Here is a 20535-nt window from a genome sequence, read left to right as displayed (position 1 = left end):
GAAGGTAGAGTACTTAAGCTACAGCAAGGGAATTCCCTTTTTTTCCCCCTAGCTCTCGGGCTAGGCTACAGTCAGGGCAGGAATATTAGCAAAAATGACTGAAAGTGAGGTTCAGAAAAAACTGGAATTAGTCAGATTGGAGGCAGAAGAGAAACAGAAGGAACATGAAAGACAAATGGAATTAAAGCACTTGAAGTTGGAGGCAGAGAAGAGAAAAGAGGCAAAGCGCTTGGAGACGGAAATGCAGGTAGGGTGACCAGATCACAAGAGTGAAATATCAGGACACATTGGGCGAGTGGGGCGGAGGGAAGGGAGAGGACGACAATGACAGACACAGGTGCACAGAGCCATGAGAGGGGGTCCTAGGAAGCTGTGAGAGGGGGCCCTAGGAAGCTGCGAGAGGGGTTGTATGGCCCCTGCTGCAGCCCGCACCATAAGCCACAGGGAATTTTGCATGTGAATTGATGTACCTAGTTCTGAGATTATAAAGCCAGAAGGGATCTGGTGATCACCTGGTCTCACCGCCTGTATAGCACAGACATAGAACTTTCCCAAAATAATTCCTAGAGGATAGCTTTTAGAAAAAGCTTTTAGAAAAACACCATGACCCTTAGTATATTGTTAATCGTTAATTACTCTCACCATTGAAAAGGTATGCCTTGTATCCAGTCTGAATTTGTCTAGCTGCAACTTCCAGCCGTTGGCTCATGCTCTACTTTTCTCTGCTAGACTGAAGTGCCCATTATTAACTATTTGTTCCCCATGTAGATACTTACAGTCTATAATCAAGTCACTTCTTAACCTTCTTTTTGTTAAGCTAAATAAATTGAGGACCTTGAGTTGATCACTATAAGGCATGTTTTATAATCCTTTAATCAGTCTTGTGACTCTTCTCTGAACACTCTCCAATTTATCAATATCCTTCTTAAATTGTGCACACCAGAACTGGACACAGTATTCCAGCAGTGGTTGCACCAGTGCCAAATACAGAGATAAAATAACCTCTCTATTCCTGCTTGAGATTCCCCTATTTAGGCATCTGGTCACCCTATTTCTGTATGCATTTCCCCAGGTTTTTTTGTAAAAATCAAAACTGAACTGCCCCAGAAATTCTGTCATGTGGAATCCTCATGCAACTCGCATTGCTCCAACTTGCCGATGAACCTTTAGATCCACTGCACAGACTTCTGTCACTTGAGTTAATGGAGTAAGTGATGGCAGAGGCAGTAGGTTGTCATCCTATATGTGATAGATCAGCTCTATAGGGGGATGAGACACTTTTTGCCACTGGGTTTCACAGATATCTGCTGACAGAAGAGGAACTGTGAAACTCAGGAATCCTGGGTCTATTCCAGGCTCCTGAACGGAGTGGTCTCTAGTAGTCAAAGACCCTTCTTCCCTGTCCCCTCCAGTCTATGTCTATCCTATTGCTGTCTAACCAGCCCCAGCTCCTCATCTGATTTCAACTACTGCTCTGGATTCCTTGTCCCAGTTTTCTGGTCCTGTCTCACTCTCTTCTCTCCCCGCCCCCATCCCTCAGATGGGATGTTCGTTCCAGACTGGCAAAATTATAAGGCTTCCCAACATTTCAACAATTCCCATTCTAAATTTTCGGTTGCTTAACTATAGGCTAGTTCTGCCTACAACAAAGCATATTCAGAACCTCTGATTAAAGGGATTATAAGTGTAGCAACCTCCATCATAGCTAGTCACCAAAGATTGAACCCGAGCCATTTAGACTTAAAAGGATGAGCTTCTACTACTTGAGTTCAAGCTATAACTCCCTTAGCTGGTAGCTATACAGTTATCCTCAAAAAATCTACCAGAGGAGGGCACAAAATACATGTTGCACAGTGAATTACAAAAGTGCCAAATATTATTATTAGACCTGCAATACTTTTCACAATGAACATCAGTGGGGGATAAACTGGGAGTTTAAGAATATTTGGGAAACAATTTTAGAATAATATTCAGTGCTGTGGTTTAAAAGAAAAAAAACCTGTTAAAACTCATAACTTAGCAGTATTCAGTGTTTGAAAAAAAACAACTTCTAGGAGCTATGGGATACAAGTTAAGAATGTTGAAACAGGAAGATGTTATGCTTAGTTACCACTTGGGCAAGGCGGCGTGCTATGTAATACTTGCAAGATTTCACTGTAATGTTTTACAATATATAGCAGCGCAATGCTGATTCCATTGATATTGTTGAGCAATTCATGCTGATTTTATTTCAGCCCACATCTTAATAGTTTTGAATACTATAGATCACAATTTTCAGCTCAGTTGGTCTGAACATGCAGAGCTTTAAAACTGCTATGCTCTAAACTGTATATTAACTACAATTTTATAAACCTGCATGTCAGAGAACTGTGTGCCACTACTAGTAGACAGTGGCACAAGGCAATTCAGTGTGAATCACAGAAGTGTAGGACTGGAAGGGACATCAACAGGTCATCTAATCAAACCCTTGCACTGAGGCAGGACTGAGTAATAACAACACGAGATCATCCTTGACAGGTGTTTGTCTAACCTCTTAAAAAACTCCAACGACTGCTATTCCATAACCTCTCTAGGTAATTTGTCCAGTGCTTAACTACCTTTACAGTTAGGAAGTTTTTCCTAATGTCTAACCTAAATCTCCCTTGCTACAATTTAAGCCCATTGCTTCTTTTTCCTGCATGTCCTGAGTGGGACGGGGGTGGGTCTGTCCAGACAGTGGGATTGGGGGGAGGGAGGTCGAGGAAGTCAGTGGGTGTGGGGGGATGGACCAGGGGAAGCAGGGTGGAGGAGCTGAGTGGGACAGGACTGGGACTGGGACTGGGGGAGTCGGGGGGGGGGGCTGAGGGGAATGGGACAGGACTGGGATGGGGGGAGTAGGGTAGGGGCTGAGGGGAGCATGAATGGGACAGGGTAGAGAGAGCTGTGTAGAGTGGGGCGGGGTGGGGGAGACAATGGGGCTGGGCTGGGGAGGATCGGGGGGTTAGGGAGAGGGACAGGGTCTGCAGGGGATGAGACAGAGAGGAGCAGGACTGGAATGGGGGGAAGTTGAGGGGGTGGGACAGCAGGGGGAGCAATTGGGGTGGGATGACGGGAGAGGCGGAAGAAGAGATTTGGGATAGGGCAAGGCTGAGGGCAGTGGGTTGTGGGGAGCAGGGGGACTGTGGGGGAGGCTGTTGGAACGGGGGCAGGGACTGAGGGCAGTGGGTTCGGGGTGGGAGGTACAGGGGGGACTGCGGGGGAGGCTGAGGGAACAGGGTCAGGGTGGGGGCTGAGGGCAGTAGGTCGGGTCTACACTGGCACCTCTCAGCATTGCTGTGCCGGGTGGTAGACCTGCACCAGCACTACCCTGGCGATGGAAGAGTCCTCAGTGGAAATGCAGATTTTATGACACAGACCCTCCTCGACACTTCAAACCTGGCGCTGCTCTGGTCAGTCGCTAGGCTCTTGTCACTTTCAAACTCATGCAGGGTATCTGGCTCTTTTTCAGTTCTCAGGTTAAGAAAAGCCTCTGCATTTTGTGAGGGCTTCAGCATTCACTTTCCTACTTGACAAACTATCTGCCTGACACATTGCTCCCAGGGCATTCATCTTTATTCATTATCGGCAGGTCCATCAGATTAAGGAGCAACACAGGGGGAAGCAACACAATGGTGTCAAGGATTTTTAATTTTTCAAACCACTTTGGCCTCAACAGGGATAACAGCAAATCTGGACAGAGCAGATGGGTGTCAGGATGGGTTTGGGTATTTATTTATTTTTTTAAGTGAAAATGTTTGGGTCTGAGCAAAGGCTGCAAACTTCCCTTTGGAAACCTCTGCTGATCTTTTGCCCCAGGGGCTAACGACAGCCTGGAATCCAGGACAGATTTCCACATCCATGCAGGGTGAGATGATCAAGCGGGGGGGGGGGGGGGGGAGGAGAGGGGAGGGACTGTGGGGGAGGCAGAGGGAACAGGGTCGGAGGCCTGAGGGCAGTGGATTGAGGGTGGTGGTATAGGGGGACTGCGGGGGAGGCTGAGGAAACAGGGTCAGGGTAGGGGCTGAGGGCAGTGGGGCTGAGGGGAGCCCCCCCCAGAGGGACCTGCCAGGGGGCCAGGTGAGCCCAGCAGTGCTTACCTGGAGCGGCTCCCAGGAAGCATCCAGCAGGCAGGTCCCTCCCAGTCCCTCTGGCTCCTTCCTAGGGTCGGGTCAGGTCAAGGAGAGGGGGGAGGGCGGCAGGGGTGAGGGGGGGCTCTCTGCCGGAGTCTACAAGCCCCGCCCCACTGCAGCACACAGCAGAGCGAGACCTCCTCGCTGCCTCTCTGTGTGCCGGGGCAGGGGCAGGGCTGCGCTCTGCAGGCTCCTGCCGGCTGGGTGGCGGGCCCCGTGGGCTGGCGCCACCATGCCAAGAGCTCAGCTGCGCGCTGCCCCAGGGCCCAGGGGGCGGAAAGGTGAGTGGCGCTGGCGGCACCGGCTTGCCGCGGTACCCCTCATATAGGGTGACCAGACGTCCCGACCAATGTAAGGTCGGGATGCGGGACAAGTCCCCTAAAATCGGGACTGTCCCGATAATATCGGGACGTCTGGTCACCCTAAATGCAGGTGAAGCACTTGGAGGTGGAAGAGAGAAAAGAGGCGAAGCGCTTGGAGACAGAGTTAGAGCTGAAACAGTTAGAGCTGGGAAGGGCTAAACTGCGTCTACCAAATAATCCTAACAGTTTTTCTCCGGGTACTGCTCCCCATTCCTAGAAATCCCCCACATACAAGGTAGGCTATGATACAGAGGCCTTCTTAGAAAATTTCCAAAGGGCCTGCCTTGGGTACAACACCCCTATAGACCAGTATATGGTGGAGCTGAGGCCGCTGCTCAGTGCATCCTTAGCAGAGGTGGCAGCTGAAATGTCTAAAGAACACATGAACAACTATGAACTTTTTTTAAAAAAAGGCAAGAATTAGAATGGGGCTAACACCTGAGCATGCCTGTAGGCGGTGGAAACCAGATGTGGCATTTTCCTGACACGCCTACCACATTGTAAAAAATTGGGATGCCTGGATATCAGGAGCAAGTGTTAAATCTCTGGAAGATCTGTCTCTCCTAATGCAAATGGAGCAGTTCTTAGAGGGTGTTCCTGAGGAAACAGAAAGGTACATCCTAGATGGGAAGCCCAAAACAGTAATCAAGGCAGGGAAGATCGGAACCAAATGGGTGGAGGTGGCGGAAAAGAAGAAAGCTAGTAGCAATTGGAGTGTATATCAGAAGGGGCAACCTGAGACAATACCCTACCACCAGGGGCAGCCCAAAGCCCCACCTACACCCCAAGGAAAACCCTAGACACCTTATCATCCCACCACACCGTTCTCCAGCAACCCACCTCGCCCCAGTGACCAGTCAGTTGGGCGATGTTTTAAATGTAACGAGCTGGGGCATGTGAAGGCCAACTGCCCCAAGAACCCCAACAGATTGCAATTCATTGCACCGGAATCACACCAAAGGTCCTCTGGCCCAGATGCCTCCCAGATGCCCTCAGAGCGAAGGGAAACTGTGAGTGTGGGCGGGAAGAAGGTTATCACATGGAGGGACACTGGAGCCCAGGTGTCAGCTATCCACCAATCCTTAGTGGATCCCAAATTCATCAACCCAGAGGCCCAAATGATGATTCAACCCTTCAAGTCAAACTCTTTGAACTTGCTTACAGCCAAGTTGCCTGTCCAGTACAAGGGCTGGTCAGGAATGTGGACTTTTGCAGCCTATGACGATTATCCCATTCCCATGTTGCTGGGGGAAGACTTGGCCAACCATGTGAAGCTAGCCAAGAGGGTGGGAATGGTCACCTGCAGCCAGGCTATGCAAGTCTTCACACCTATCCCTGTTCCTATGCCTTCTACAAGGGCCCCGTCTGTGTTACCAGAAACCCAGACTGAGGTGGTGGAACCCGACCCCCTGCCAACAACTGCAACAACAGTAGTGGATCCAGTCCCAGAGTCCCAACCAGAACCAGTCCCAGAACTGAAACTGGCAGAGCAACCAGCACCAGAACCATTTTGCCAGCACTGAAACCAGCACTTGCAACCATGTCTGCAACTCCAACGCCAGAGGGCACCACCAAGCCTGCACTGACAACAGCAACTAAACCTGTGCAAGAGGCTCAGCTGGAGCTTGAAATACAACCTAGTGCACCAGCGGAGAGTGGTTCACAGTCAATGGAAACAACCCCATCACCTACATTGCTTCTAGAGGGACCACGCCCAAGTCCACAATCCAGTGAAGAACTGATGTCTTCAGCATCAAGGGAACAGTTCCAGGAAGAGCAGGAAGCAGATGAGAGGCTCAAGGGAGATTGGACAGCAACACGGAGCGACCCACCACCTCTCAGCTCTTCTAATAGGTCCAGGTTTCTTGTAGAAAGAGGACTTTTATACAAGGAAACTCTTTTTGGTGGGCACAAGGAGGACTGGCATCCTCAAAGACAGTTGGAAGTTCCAACTAGGTACCGGGTAAAGCTCTTGAGCTTAGCCCATGATCACCCTAGTGGCCATGCTGGGGTGAACAGGACCAAAGACGGTTTGGGGAGGTCATTCCACTGGGAGGGAATTGGTAAGGATGTTTCTACCTGTGTCCAGTCTTGTGAGGTGTGCCAAAGAGTGGGAAAATCCCAAAACGAGGTCAAAGCCCCTCTCTAGCCACTCCCCATAATTGAGGTTCCATATTAGCGAGTAGTTGTTGATATTCTGGGTCCTTTTCCTAAAAGGACACCCAGAGGAAAGCAGTACATACTGACTTTCATGGATTTTGCCACTCAATGGCCAGAAGCCATAGCTCTAAGCAACACCAGGACTAAAAGCATGTGCCAGGCATTGGTAGACATTTTTGCCAGGATAAGTAAGCTCTCCGACATCCTTATGGATTCGGGAACTAATTTCCTGGCAGGGACCATGGAAAGCCTTTGGGAAGCTCATGGGGTAAACCACTTGGTTGCCACCCCTTACCACCATCGAGCAAATGACTTAGTGGAAAAGTTTAATGGAACTTTGGGGGCCATGATACGTAAATTCATAAATGAGCACTCCAATAATTGGGACCTACTTTTGCAGCAGTTGCTCTTTGCCTACAGGGCTGTACCACATCCCAGTTTGGGCTTTTCACCATTTGAACTTGTGAATGGCCACGAGGTTAAGGGGCCATTACAGTTGGTGAAGCAGCAATGGGAGGGGTTTACACCTTCTCCAGGAACTAACATTCTGGACTTTGTAAACAACCTACAAAACCCCTCCGAGAATCTTTAGCCCTTGCTAGAGAAAACCTAAAAGATGCTCAGGAAGAACAAAAGGCCTGGTATGATAAACATGCCAGAGAGCGTTCCTTCAAAGTAGAGGACCAGGTCATGGTCTTAAAGGCGCTCCAGGCCCATAAGATGGAAGCGTCGTGGGAAGGGCCATTTACCCAAGAGTGCCTGGGAGCTGTTAACTATCTCATAACGTCCCCCACCTCAAACCTAAAGCCCAAAGTGTACCATGTTAATTCTCTAATGCCCTTTTATTCCAGAGAATTCAAGGTTTTTCAGTTTACAGCCCAGGGAGGAGATGACGCTAAGTGGCCCGAAGGTGTCTACTATGAAGAAAAAAATGATGGCTCTGTGGAAGAGGTGAACCTCTCCATGACCCTCGGACGTATGCAGCGACAGCAGATCAAGGAGCTGTGCACTAGCTTCGCGCTGATGTTCTCAGCCACCCCAGGACGGACTGAACAGATATACCACTCCATTGACACAGGTAACGCTCGCCCAATTAAAGCCCAACCTTACCAGGTGGCTCCTCAAACCAAAACTGCTATAGAATGGGAGATCCAGGACGTGCTACAGATGGGCGAAATCTGCCCCTCTTAAAGTGCATGGGCATCTCCAGTGGTTCTAGTTCCCAAACCAGATGGGGAAATATGCTTTTGCATGGACTACCGTAAGCTAAGTGCTGTAACTCGCCCAAACAACTATCCAATGCCACGCACAGATGAGCTATTGGAGAAACTGGGATGTGCCCAGTTCATCTCTACCTTAGATTTAACCAAGGGATATTGGCAAGTATCACTAGATGAATCCGCCAAGGAAAGGTTGACCTTTGTCACCCATAAGGGGCTGTATGAATTTAATGTGCTCCCTTTTGGGCTGCAAAATGCACCCGCCAGCTTCCAGAAACTTGTAGATAGTCTCCTAGCGGGATTGGGAGAATCTGCAGTCGCCTACCTTGATGATGTGGCCATCTTTTCTGATTTATGGGCAGAACACCTGGAGCATCTATGAAAAGTCTTTGAGTGCATAAGGGAGGCAGGACTATCTGTTAAGGCTAAAAAGTGTCAAATAGGCCTAAACACGGTGATGTACCTTGGACACCAGGTGGGTCAAGGAACTATCAACCCCCTACAGGCCAAAGTAAATGCTATCCAAAAGTGGCCTGTCCCAAAGTGAAAGAAACAGGTCCAATCCTTCTTAGGCTTGGCTGGATATTACAGGCGATTTGTACCGCACTACAGCCAAATCGCTGCCCCACTGACAGACCTAACCAAAAAGAAACAGCCAAATGCAGTTCAGTGGACTGAAGAGTGTCAGAAGGCCTTTAACCAACTTAAAGCGACACTCATGTCTGACTCTGTGATAAGGGCCCCAAACTTTGACAAACCTTTCCTAATAACCACAGACGCATCCGAGCGTGGTGTGGGAGCAGTTTTAATGCAGGAAGGACCAGATCAAGAATTCCATCCTGTCGTCTTTCTTAGCAAAAAACTGTCTGAGAGGAAAAGCCACAGGTCAATCACAGAAAAGGAATGTTACGCCATTCTGTATGCTCGGTAGAAGCTATGCCCAAACATTTGGGGACGGCGTATCCATCTGCAAACTGACCATGCTGCACTGAAGTGGCTTCATACCGTCAAGAAAAATAACAAAAAACGTCTTCAGTGGAGTTTAGCTCTCCAAGATTTTGATTTTGAAATACAACACATTTCAGGGGCTTCTAACAAAGTCGCTGATGCACTCTCCCATGAAAGTTTCCCAGAATCAGCTGCTTAAAATTGTCCTTAAAATGTGGAAAATATTGTTAGTTTTTATATAAGCAGTAGTACATCTAGAGGTGCATGTGTCTTATTAACTCTGTTTTCTCCTAGAGCTCCAGGAAGAAATCACAGCCAATGTGGAACAGGCTGTCCAGCACCGTCTGTGATTTGGGGGGATGTCATAAACATAGAGATATGGGTAGCATAAAATCCCTCCTGGGCAGCTGTACTAAATCACTTTACCTATAAGGTGTTAAGAAGCTCAAATAACCTAGTTGGCACCTGACCAGAAGGACCAATGAGGAAAGAATATACTTTCAAATCGGGGGGGAGGGGTGGAGAGGAAGTTTTGTTTGTGGCTCTTTGTTTTGTTCCCTCTCCGGACACAGAGAGAGACCAGGCAGGCACAACATCTCCTGAAAACATACCTGAAATAGAATCATAGAATATCAGGGTTGGAAGGGACCTCAGGAGGTCATCTAGTCCAACCCACAGTTCAAACAGGACCAACACCAACTAAATCATCCCAGCCAGGGCTTTGTCAGGCCTGACCTTAAAAACATCTAAGGAAGAAGATTCCACCACCTTCCTAGGTAACCCATTCCAGTGCTTCACCAGCCTCCTAGTGAAAAAAGATTTTCCTAATATCTAACCTAAACCTCCCCCACTGCAACTTGAGACTATTACTCCTTGTTCTGTCATCTTGGACTACTGAGAATAGTCTAGATCCATCCTCTTTGGAACCCCCTTTCAGGTAGTTGAAAGCAGCTATCAAATCCCCCCTCATTCATCTCTTCTGCAGATTAAATAATTCCAGATCCCTCAGCCTCTACTCATAAATCACGTGTTCCTAAAGACAAAGGATTTGGTCTATGTTCACATTGCTAACCAATTGGTTGATATATTATTCTCAAGCCTCCCCAGGAAAGGGGGGTGAAGGGGTTCGGGGGGATATTTTGGGGGGATAGGGATTCCAAGTGACCCTCCCCTGAATTTTTGTGTAAATCACTTGGTGGTGGCAGCAATACCGTCCAAGGACAAGGAAAGAAATTTGTGCGTTGGGGAAGTTTTTAACCTAAGCTGTTAAAATATAAGCTTAGGGGGTCTTTCATGCAGGTCCCGACATCTGTACCCCAGAGTTCAGGGTGTGTGTGGGGGAACCCTGACACACCCCATGGTACATTACGCAGGGAGCGCCGTACCTCAGGTAAGGTGCACCATGAGATGTTACTCAGAGGTCACCATGCTGTGGGTATGGTACCCCATGGAAGGTTACCCAGGGGTCACCGTGCCCTGGGTAAAGCACCCCATGGCACATTACCCAGGGGACCGCATGCCCTGGTTAAGGCACTCAATGGTATGTTACCCAGGGGTCCCTGTACTCTGGGTAAGGCGCCCCATGGTACATTACTCAGGGGTCTCCGTGCCCAGTGTAAGGTGCCATATGGTACGTTATCCAGGGGTCACCATGGCCTTGGTAAGGAGCCCCATGGTACGTTATCCAGGGGTCGGCGTGCCCTGGGTAAGGTGCCCCATCGTACATTACCCATGGCTCACCGTGCCCCTTGTAAGGGGCTCCATGGTACATAACCCAGGGGCACCATGCCCTGGGTAAGGTGCCCCATGATATGTTACCCTAGGGTCACCGTGCCCCGGGTCAGGCGCCCAATGGTATGTTACCCGGAGCCACCATGTCCAGGGTAAGGCGCCCCATGGTACGTTAACAAGGGGTCACCGTGCCCTGGGTAAGGTGCTTCACTGTATGTTACCCAGGGATCACTGTGCCCTGCGTAAGGTGCCCCATGGTATGTTACCAGGGGGTCACCATGCCCTGGGAAAGGAGCCCCATGTACGTTACCCAGGGGTCACCATGCCCTTGGTAAGGCACCCTATGGTATGTTATCAAGGGGTCACCGTGCCCTGCATAAGGTGTCCCATAGTACGTTACCCAAGGTTTGCAGTGCCCTGGGTAAGGTGTCCCATGGTAAGGTATCCAGGGGTCACCATGTCCTGGGTACAGTGCCCCATGGTACATTACCCAGCGGTCGTGTGCTCTTTGTATGGCGCCCCATGCTATGTTAGCCAGGGGTCTCCGTGCCACGTGTAAGGAGCCCCATGGAAAGTTAACTGGGGTCACCATGCCCTGGGAAAGTCACCCATGTATGTTACCCAGGGGTCACCGTACCCCTCATAAGGGGCTCCATGGTATGGTACCCAGGGGCACCCTGGGTATGGCGCCCCATGGTACATTACCCAGCAGTCACACTGTACTGCATAAATCTCCCCATGGTACATTACCCAGCGGTCACTGTGCCGTTTGTAAGGCGCCCCATGCTATGTTAGCCAGGAGTCCCCGTGCCCAGGGTAAGGAGCCCCATGATATGTTACCATGGGTCACTGTGCCCCAGGTAAGGCGCCCCATGGTAGGTTACGCAGGGGTTGCCATACCCCGTGAAAGGAACCCTACTGTACGTTACCCAGGGGTCACCGTATATTGGGTAAGGTCCCCTATAATACATCACCCAGGAGTCGCTGTGACCTGGGTAAGGCACCCCATGATATGTTACCCAGGGGTCAGCTTGCCGCGGGTAAGGCACCCCATGGTACATTACCCAGGGGTTGCCGTGCACTTTGTAAGGAGCCCCATGGTTCGTTACACATGAGTCATCAAGCCCTTGGTAAGGTGCCCTGTGGTATGGCTCACCGTGCCCTGGGTAAGGTGCCCCATGTATGTTACCCAGGGGTCACCATACCCCAGGTAAGGAGCCCCATTTTACTTTACCCATGGGTCACTGTGCTCCGAGTAAGGCGCCGAATGGTACATTATGCAGAGGTCGCCGTGCGCTAGGTAAGGCGCACCATGGTATGTTACCCAGGAGTCGAAGGGCCATGCATAAGGCGCTCCATGGTATGTTATGCAGGAGTTACCAATCCCCTGCTAAGGCGCCCCATGGCATGTTACCGAGGGATGATTGCATCCTGAGTAAGGCGCCCCATGGTACATTACCCAGGGGTCACCTTGCCCTGAGTAAGGCGCCCCATGGTGCGTTACCCAGAGGTCTCCGTGCCCTGTGGAAGGAACCCCATGGTACGTTACCCAGGGATCACTGAGCCCCTGATAAGGTGCCCCATGTATGTTACCCAGAGGCTGCTGTGCACAAGGTAAGGCTCCCCATGGTATATTACCTAGGGGTTGCCGTGCCTCGGGTAAGAAGGCCTATGGTACGTTAGTTTGATGTTCTGTACCTCGAGGGAACACCCAGCTCCCCCATGTTCATCCTTATAATATGATTGTGTGGTATCTAATGCAAAGTTTGTCATGTCGGGTGTCTTCGGAAGGCTCATGATGTACTAAGCATTGTTGTTATGGTAATAATATAGTAATCATTGTTATAGTAATGTTATAGGTTGTAATTTCATGTATATAGTTATGAGGCTGAAAATGTGTCCTCATAGCTTAAAGCAAAAACTGTCCAGAAGCAGAGGGTCAGTTCACCCCTCATAGGGCATGTATGGGACAAACCCAGCCCATCCTCACAGGAACAAAGGACACTGGCCTAGGCAAAAACAAAGGGTCTATTGGACTCTTGAGTGAGTCACCCCCCTTCCTGGTCAGTTTTGGGACTGTGATGAGGTAATGCTCACCTAACTCTGAAGTTGCAGGGGGGGCAAAGCCAAGAGGGAGGAAAGAACATGATAAAAGGGAGAGATGTTTGCCATGCTCTCTCTCTCTCTCTCTCTTCCACCTTCATCTACAGACATCACCACCAAGCGACTGAAGCGCTGATCAAAGGGGAGAGCCTGGTTGAAGGGCAACCAGCCAGGTTGTGGTGAGAAGTATCTAAGTGTGTAAGGGCACTGAAAGTGTTAAGAGCAGCATAGAATGTGTTTTGCTTTTGTTTCATTTGACCAAATCTGACTTGTTATGCTCTGACTTATAATCACTTAAAATCTACCTTGGTAGTTAATACATTTGTTTGTTTTTTCTACCTGAAGCAGTGCATTTGGTTTAAGGTGTGTCAGAGACTCCCCTTGGGATAACAAGCCTGGTACATATTAATTTCTTTGTTAAATTGACAAACTCATATAAGCTTGCAGCGTCCAGCGGGCATAACTGGACACTGCAAGACGGAAGTTCCTAGGGTTGTGTCTGGGACCGGAGATATTGGCTAGTGTCATTCGGTTGCATGATCCAAGTAACAGCTTACATAGCAGAGGCTGTGTGTGAACAGCCCAGGAGTGGTGGTTCTCATAGCAAAGCAGGGTAAGGCTGGCTCCCAGAGTAAATAATTGGAGTGACCTAGCAGATCACGGGTCCATATAACACCAGAGAGGAACGTCACAGTTACCCAGGGGTCACCGTGTCCTGGGTAAGGCGCCCTATGGTACCTTACCCAGGGGTGACCGTGCCCTGCGTAAGGTGCGCATGGTACCTTACCCCAGGGCACTGTGCCCCAGGTAAGGCGCCACATGGTACATTACCCAGCGGTCGCCATACACCGGGTAAGGTGTCCCATGCTACATTACATTACCCAGGAGTCGCCATGCCCTGTGTAATGTGCCCCATGGTATGTTACCCAGGGGTCGTGGCACCCTGTGTAAGGCGCCCCATGGAACATTACCCAGGGGGTTGCCGAGTTCTGCATAAGGCACCCTATGGTACGTTACCCAAGGGTCGTTGTGCCCTGGGCAAGGCGTCCCATGGCACCTTACCGAAGAGTCGCCGTGCCTTGTCTAAGGCACCCTATGGTATGTTACCCAGGGACACCATGAGGCGGGTAAGGCACTCCATTGTACGTTACCCAAGTGTCACCATGCCCTGAGTAAGGCACCCCATGGTACATTACCCAGGGATGACCGTGACCTATGTAAGGTGCGCATGGTACATTACCGAGGAGTTGTGGTGCCCCATGTAAGGTGCCCCATGGAACGTTATCCAGGTGTTGCTGAGCTCTGCATAAGGCACCCCATGGTACGTTACCCAAGGGTCACAGTGCCCCGCGTAAGGCTCCCCATGCTACATTACCCAGGGGTCACTGTGTCCTGGGTAAGGAGTCCCATGGTATGTTACCCACAGGTCGGTGTGCCCTGGGCAAGGAGTCCCATGGCATGATACCCACAGGTCAATGTGCCCTGGGCAAGGAGTCCCATGGTATGTTATGCATGGGTCACCGTGCCCTGGGTAAGGTGCCCCATGACAAGTTTGTGACGTTGCACCCCTTAATGCTTTATAGAAATAACTGGAATAGGTTTTATGCTAGATATGCCATGTAACATAACCTTTGCACAGACATGTTATTCTGCATGTATTCATCCTATTTGTATGAATGTATCATTCTTGTATCTGAGACTAGAAATATGAAATATAACTCTGAGGTCCTATTGTAATTGTGCAAAGTGTGGGCCATTAATGGTGGTTTGTAATCTTGATGGCTCCCATTAACCAGGACAATTGACTGTAGATGGCTCTGTTTACTTGTAAGTCTTCCTGTATACGTGTGTGCTGGCAAGTGGGTAATGAAGTCTTACAGTGACATATGATCATGTCACCTGAACTGGAATCCATCTTTAACCTGGTGCTTTTCCATTTAGAAGGAGGGGTGGGGACCCAAAGAGACAAAAGATTCATGACTTGTGCCAAAGCTATGTAAGGGGGTGGAACAGAACAAAGGGGGCTGCAGTCAGGAGAAATCCCCTAGCTATCAACTGAGCTGGAATAAGGACTGTACCAGGGGAAAGGATTGGGCCCAGACTAGAAGGAGGCTAGTCTGTCAAAGAAGCTTATTGGAACATCTCTGAGGGTGAGATTTACCTGCATTTGGTTTCCTACTGTATTAGGCATTAGACTTGCACGTTTTATTTTATTTTGTTCTGTCTGTTATTACTTGGAACCACTTAAATCCTACTTTTTGTATTTAATAAAATCACTTTTTACTTATTAATTAACCCAGAATAAGTATTAATACTTGGGGGCGGGAGGGGGGGCAAACAGCTGTGCATATCTCTCTGTGTTATAGAGGGCAAAAATTTGAGTTTACCTTGTATAAGCTTGATACAGGGTAAAATGGATTTATTTGGGGTTTGGACCCCATTGAGAGCTGGGCATCTGAGTGCTGGAGACAGCAGCTCTTCTTAAGCCGTTTTCAGTTAAGCCTGCAGCTTGTGCGGGACGTGGTTCAGACTTGGATCTGTGTTTGCGGCAGGCAAGCATGTCTGACCCAAACAAGGCAAGGTACTGGAGTCCCAAGCTGGCAGGGAAAATGGGCTCAGAGGTAGTCCCAGCACATCAGGTGGCAGTCCCAAGAGGGTTTCTGTGACCCAACCTGTCATAGTGGCACACCGAGCTGGGTCTGTGCACAGCTGATTGCTTTGAAATACTGGTAGTGATTTTAAGTGAGTTTTAAGGGTGTTGGCTGGAGAACAGACAAAGTGGTTTGTTATTTTCTGTTTGCTTATTTCGGGTAAGGGAAATAGAGACAGAAAAATAAGCAAAATAAGTAAGAGTGAAGATCAGAAGAAACTAGAACTGCACAGGTTGCAAATTGCCCAGAAAGGCTGAACACTGGGCACTGGGCAAGTGTCTGTTAACTAAGAAGCCCCTGAGCTGAGTGCATCCCAGTTTCAGTGAACTGCAGAGGGGTGTGGGGCAGCACAAGAAAGCACGAAAATGACTAGCAGTGAGGCAGCTACTAAACTAGAGCTGGCCAGACTGGAAGTAGAAGAGAAGGCAAAGGGAGTTTCAATTGAAGCTCAAAGAAGCAGAGGCAGCCAGGGAGGAAGCTGCTCACAAATGAGCTATGGAAGCAGAGGCAGCCAGGGACAAAAGAGCCCCAGAGTTAAGGGACAGAGAAATACAGGCCCAGATTGAGGCCCAGAAGCATGAACTGGCTGTTATGGAGTGGAAGAGACAAAACCCTCCAGCAGCTGGCCCCACTTCCCCAAAAATCCACAAATGGGAACAACTATGTCTGCAGTATGATGAGTCCAGTGACATTGCCGAATATTTCATCACCTTTGAGAGACTGTGCACCCTCCATACAATTCCTGACAATCAAAAAATGACCACATTGGTAGCAAAATTGACTGGAAGAGCTCTGGACATATTCAATAAGATGCCTATTGATGATGCTTCAAACTATAGTAAATTTAAGGAACTGGTTTTGAAACCGTTTCAGATTACACCTGAAACCTACAAGGTTAAATTCAGGAGTCTTAAGAGCAGCTCTGGATTGAGTAATGTGGCTTATGTAAATGAAATGAGAGATTTGTTAGACAAGTGGGTGAGGGGGGGAAAAAGGCATAACGGGGATTGGCAAACTTTGGCACGCGGCTCGCCAGGGTAAGCACCCTGGTGGGCTGGGCCGGTTTGTTTACCTGCCGCGTCCGCAGGTTCGGCTGATCACGGCTCCCACTGGCCGTGGTTGGCCGTCCCAGGCCAATGGGGGCAGCGGGAAGCGGCAGCCAGCACGTCCCTCGGCCCGCACCACTTCCCACAGCCCCCATTGGCCTGGGATGGCGAACTGCGGCCAGTGGGAGCTGCGATTGGCCGAACCTGCGAATACGGCAGGTAAACAAATGGGCCCGGCCCACCAGGGTGCTTACCCTGGCGAGCCGCATGCCAAAGGTTGCCGATCCCTGCATTATAAGCTTGGAAGAAATGTGTGATTTGGTTACTCGGGAACAATTCCTGAATATGTGTAGTGATGATGTAAAACAGTATTTGTGGGACAAAAAGGTGGATGCAGTGGGTGGATTGGCTGAGTTTGCAACTCTTTTGAGAAGTCACAAGCTGCAATTAAACATAAGCCACTGGCAGAGGGGTACAGGGTTGATGGAAAGCAGAATCACTATTTTACCCCTGGGGGAAAAAGGAGGCTGGGCGTTCACCTCCCCATTCCCCTGTTACTCGTCCCAAATCTCCTGTACAAGCAGAGAAGTCCAAGAGGTGCTATAATTGTAAATCCACTGACCACCTGAGGAATAAATCTCCTTGGCTGAATCGGAACAGGCAGCAGGTAACATATGAAGCTGCTGCTTCTCAGAGCCAGGCTGCTGCCTCTTTCCACACAGGATTTGTAAAGTTTGCTTCTACACAACCAAGCAGTGAGCATATGCATGCTGTTAAACTTAATGGGAAAGTACTCCTGGGATTGAGGGACACTGGTGCAGAGATTTCTGTGGTCAGGAGGGACCTGGTCCATGAGAAGGATTTGTTGCCAGGGAAAATGGCAGAATTAGAACTGGTGGCAGGTTACAAAGTCCTTGCACCTTTAGCTAAGGTACACATGTGATCCAACCCATCACAACATTACCCATGGGTCACCGTGCCCCAGCTAAAGTACCCCATGATACGTTACCCAAGGCACTGTGCCCCTGGTAAGGCGCCCCATGGTACATTAACCAGGGGTTACCATTGTGACGTTGCACTCCATATGTTCTATGGAAATTTGCTAATGAGTGTGAATATAATGTAACTGGAATATGCTTTAGGCAAAAGGTCTCTTGTAAAGTATCATTACAAATCTTATAATCTACTGAGTGTGTTCATCCTATTTGTACGAATGTATCATTCTTGTATCTGAAACTAGGAATATGAAATATAACTCTGGGGTCCTACTGTAATTATGCAAAGTGTGGGCCATTAATGGTGGCTTGGAATCTGGATGGCACTCATTGACTAGACCAATTGCCTGTAAATGGCTCTGTTTACTTGCAAACCTTCCTGGGTGTGTGTGGTCCAGCCCTGGAAGAATGGAGGCTGGAGTCTCACAGGACATGTGATCATGTCACTTGATACTGGAATCCATGTTAAACCTGGTGCTTTTCCATTTAGAAGGATGGGTGGGGATCCAGAGAGACAAGATTCTCACCTTGTGCCAAAGCTATAAAAGGGGGTGGAACAGAACAAATGGGACTGCCAGTCATGAAAAATCCCTGAGTTAACACCTGAGCTGGAACTAACAAGAACTGTACCAGGGGAAATGATTGGGCCCAGACTAGGAAGAAATCTAGCCTGTGAAAGAAGCTTATGGGAACATCTCTGAGGGTGAGATTTTACCTGTAAACAGTTTCTTAATGTATTAGGCTTAGGCTTGTGTTTTGTTTTATTTTGCTTGGTAACTTACTTTGTTCTGTCTGTTATTACTTGAAACCACTTAAATCCTACTTTTTATACTTAATAAAATCACTTTTGTTTATTAACAAACCCAGAGTAAGTGATTAATACCTGTTCATAGCTCTCTACTCATAGACTCATAGACTTTAAGGTCAGAAGGGACCATTATGATCATCTGGTCTGACCCCCTGCATGCTGCAGGCCACAAGACCCTTCCCTGGACTCTGCCGTTGAAGTCCCCAATCCTGTGTTTTAGTGACTTCAATCGGCAGAGACCCTCCTGCTAGTGATCCCTGCCCCATGCTGCGGAGGAAGGCGAAAAACCTCCAGAGGCTCAGCCAATCTACCCTGGAGGAAAATTCCTTCCCGACCCCAAATATGGCGATCAGTAAGACCCCGAGCATGTAGGCAAGAGTCTCTAGCCTGACCCTTGTTGGCCATTATGCTATTTACGTACCATTATTTTTTTCGTCTAATTTCAAGCCTGAACTTCCCCACGGCCAGTTTATATCCATTCGTTCTCGTGTCCACATTAGTACTAAGCTGGAATAATTCCTCTCCCTCCCTCGTATTTATCCCTCTGATATATTTAAAGATAGCAATCATATCCCCCCTCAGCCTTCGCTTTGTCAGACTAAACAACCCAAGCTCCTCTAGTCTCTTTTCATACGACAGGTTTTCCATTCTACCAGTGTTAGAGGGTGTACAATTTATGAGTTTACCCTGTATAAGCTTTACACAGAGTAAAACTGATTTATTTGGGGTTTGGATCCCATTGGGAGCTGGGTGTCTGGGTGCTGGAGAGAGGTGACCTGCTGAGCAGTTTTTGGTTAAAGTCTGCAGCTTTGGGGGCGTGGACCAGACCTGGGTCTGTGTTGCAGCAGGTTAGCATGTCTGGCTCAACAAGGCAGGGTTTTGGAGTCCCAAGCTGGCAGGGAAAACGGACTCAGAAGTAAATTCAGCACGTCAGGTGACAGTCCCAAGGGGGTCTCTGTGACTGAACCCGTCACAACCGTGCCCCAGGTGAGCCGCCCCATGGTACGTTACCCAGAGGTTGTGGTGCCCCGTGTAAGGCACCCCATGATATGTTACCCAGGTGTTGCCACACCTCGGTTAAGGTGCCCATGGTACGTTACCCAGGGGTCATCATGCCCTGGGTAAGGGGCGTGTAGGTGTCCCTCACCTCTCCCCCTCAGAGGGAGGCCACTCAGGTTGGCCCAGTCTGGTCAGGACCAGGGTTTGCGGGTTAGCCGGGAGCCCACAATAGGGGTGGGCGACCAACCGTCACTACCAGGCTTTGGCCTGGGCTGGGGTAGCTCAAGTAGTCCGCCCGTCAACACAGTCTATCGGGGTAGCCCCGGCCCAAGTCAGGCCCAAGCAGCCAACAACCAAACAGTCTTTAAGTGCTGGCTCTGACCTGGGTGGAGCCCAGGCAGACAGCGAGCAAACAGTCTTCACAGGGCTGGCTCTCGCCGGAGTAGAGCTCAGGCAGCCAGCAAACAAACAGACCTTACAGGGCTGGTTTAAGCCTGGGCGGGGCCCAGGTAGCCAGCAAACAGTCTTTCCAGGTGAGAGATAAGGGGGCTCCTGTCCTGGGCTAGAGCCTCCTTGCATCGTGTAGGGGGTCAGCCACCTGGGGTGGGGTAGCAGGGGGACACGGGCCCACTCTACTCCACCGTCTCCCAGCCCAGGGCCCTGGCAGGGGCAGGATTGGCTGCCCCTGCATCGGCAGGGATCCAGCCGCAACACGCCGACTGAGCCACGCCGGGCTCTGCAGCCGGCTGTTCCGTGGCTGCCCCTGGGCTATTTCTTGCCTCCCCAGGGCTTGGTAGCTGCGGCCTGCAGGCCTCTTCCAGCTCTTCAGGGTACTCTGGGCCATATAGCAGGTACTCCGGGCCATCTGGAAATCGTGAACAGCCAGACACATGTTCCTCTCGGGAGAACAGGCCGAGCGTCCTCCTCCTTCGCTGGCTCTCCCCCAGCTGTGCTGCAAGGCCAGCCTTTTATACTTCCGGCCACGCCCCGGTACTTCCGGCGAGAGGGACGGGGAGATCTAGGCTCCTCCCTCCAAGGCCACTCAGCCTCGCTACAGGGCCCCATGGTACATTACCCAGGGGTCGCCGTGTCCCAGGTAAGGCGCTGCATGGTATCTAAACTATGGGGCACTGTGCCCCTGGTGAGGTGCCCCATGGTATGTTACCCAGGGGTCAGTATGCCCTGCGTAAGGCATCCCATGGTACGTTACCCAGGGGTTGCCGTGCCCTGAGTAATGGGCCCCATGGTACCTTACCGAGGAGTCGCCATGCGCTGTCTAAGGCACCCTATGGTATATTACCTAGGGGTCACTGTGCCGTGGGTAAGGGTAAGGGTACATTACCCATGTGTCGCTGTGCACTGAG

The 20535-nt window shown here is 49.9% G+C and overlaps 1 protein-coding gene across 1 annotated transcript in view; it reads right to left on the bottom strand.

Annotated features, from left to right (window-relative positions):
- Positions 1-20535, bottom strand: part of CROCC2 (ciliary rootlet coiled-coil, rootletin family member 2) — a 170121-nt gene that overhangs the window by 78663 nt on the left and 70923 nt on the right. The window lies entirely within an intron of this gene.

Source organism: Malaclemys terrapin, chromosome 9 (genome assembly GCF_027887155.1).
Source record: "Malaclemys terrapin pileata isolate rMalTer1 chromosome 9, rMalTer1.hap1, whole genome shotgun sequence".
NCBI classification, from domain to species: domain Eukaryota; kingdom Metazoa; phylum Chordata; order Testudines; family Emydidae; genus Malaclemys; species Malaclemys terrapin.
Note: the sequence above shows the minus strand (reverse complement) of the source record. Positions and strands in the feature narration are given on the sequence as shown.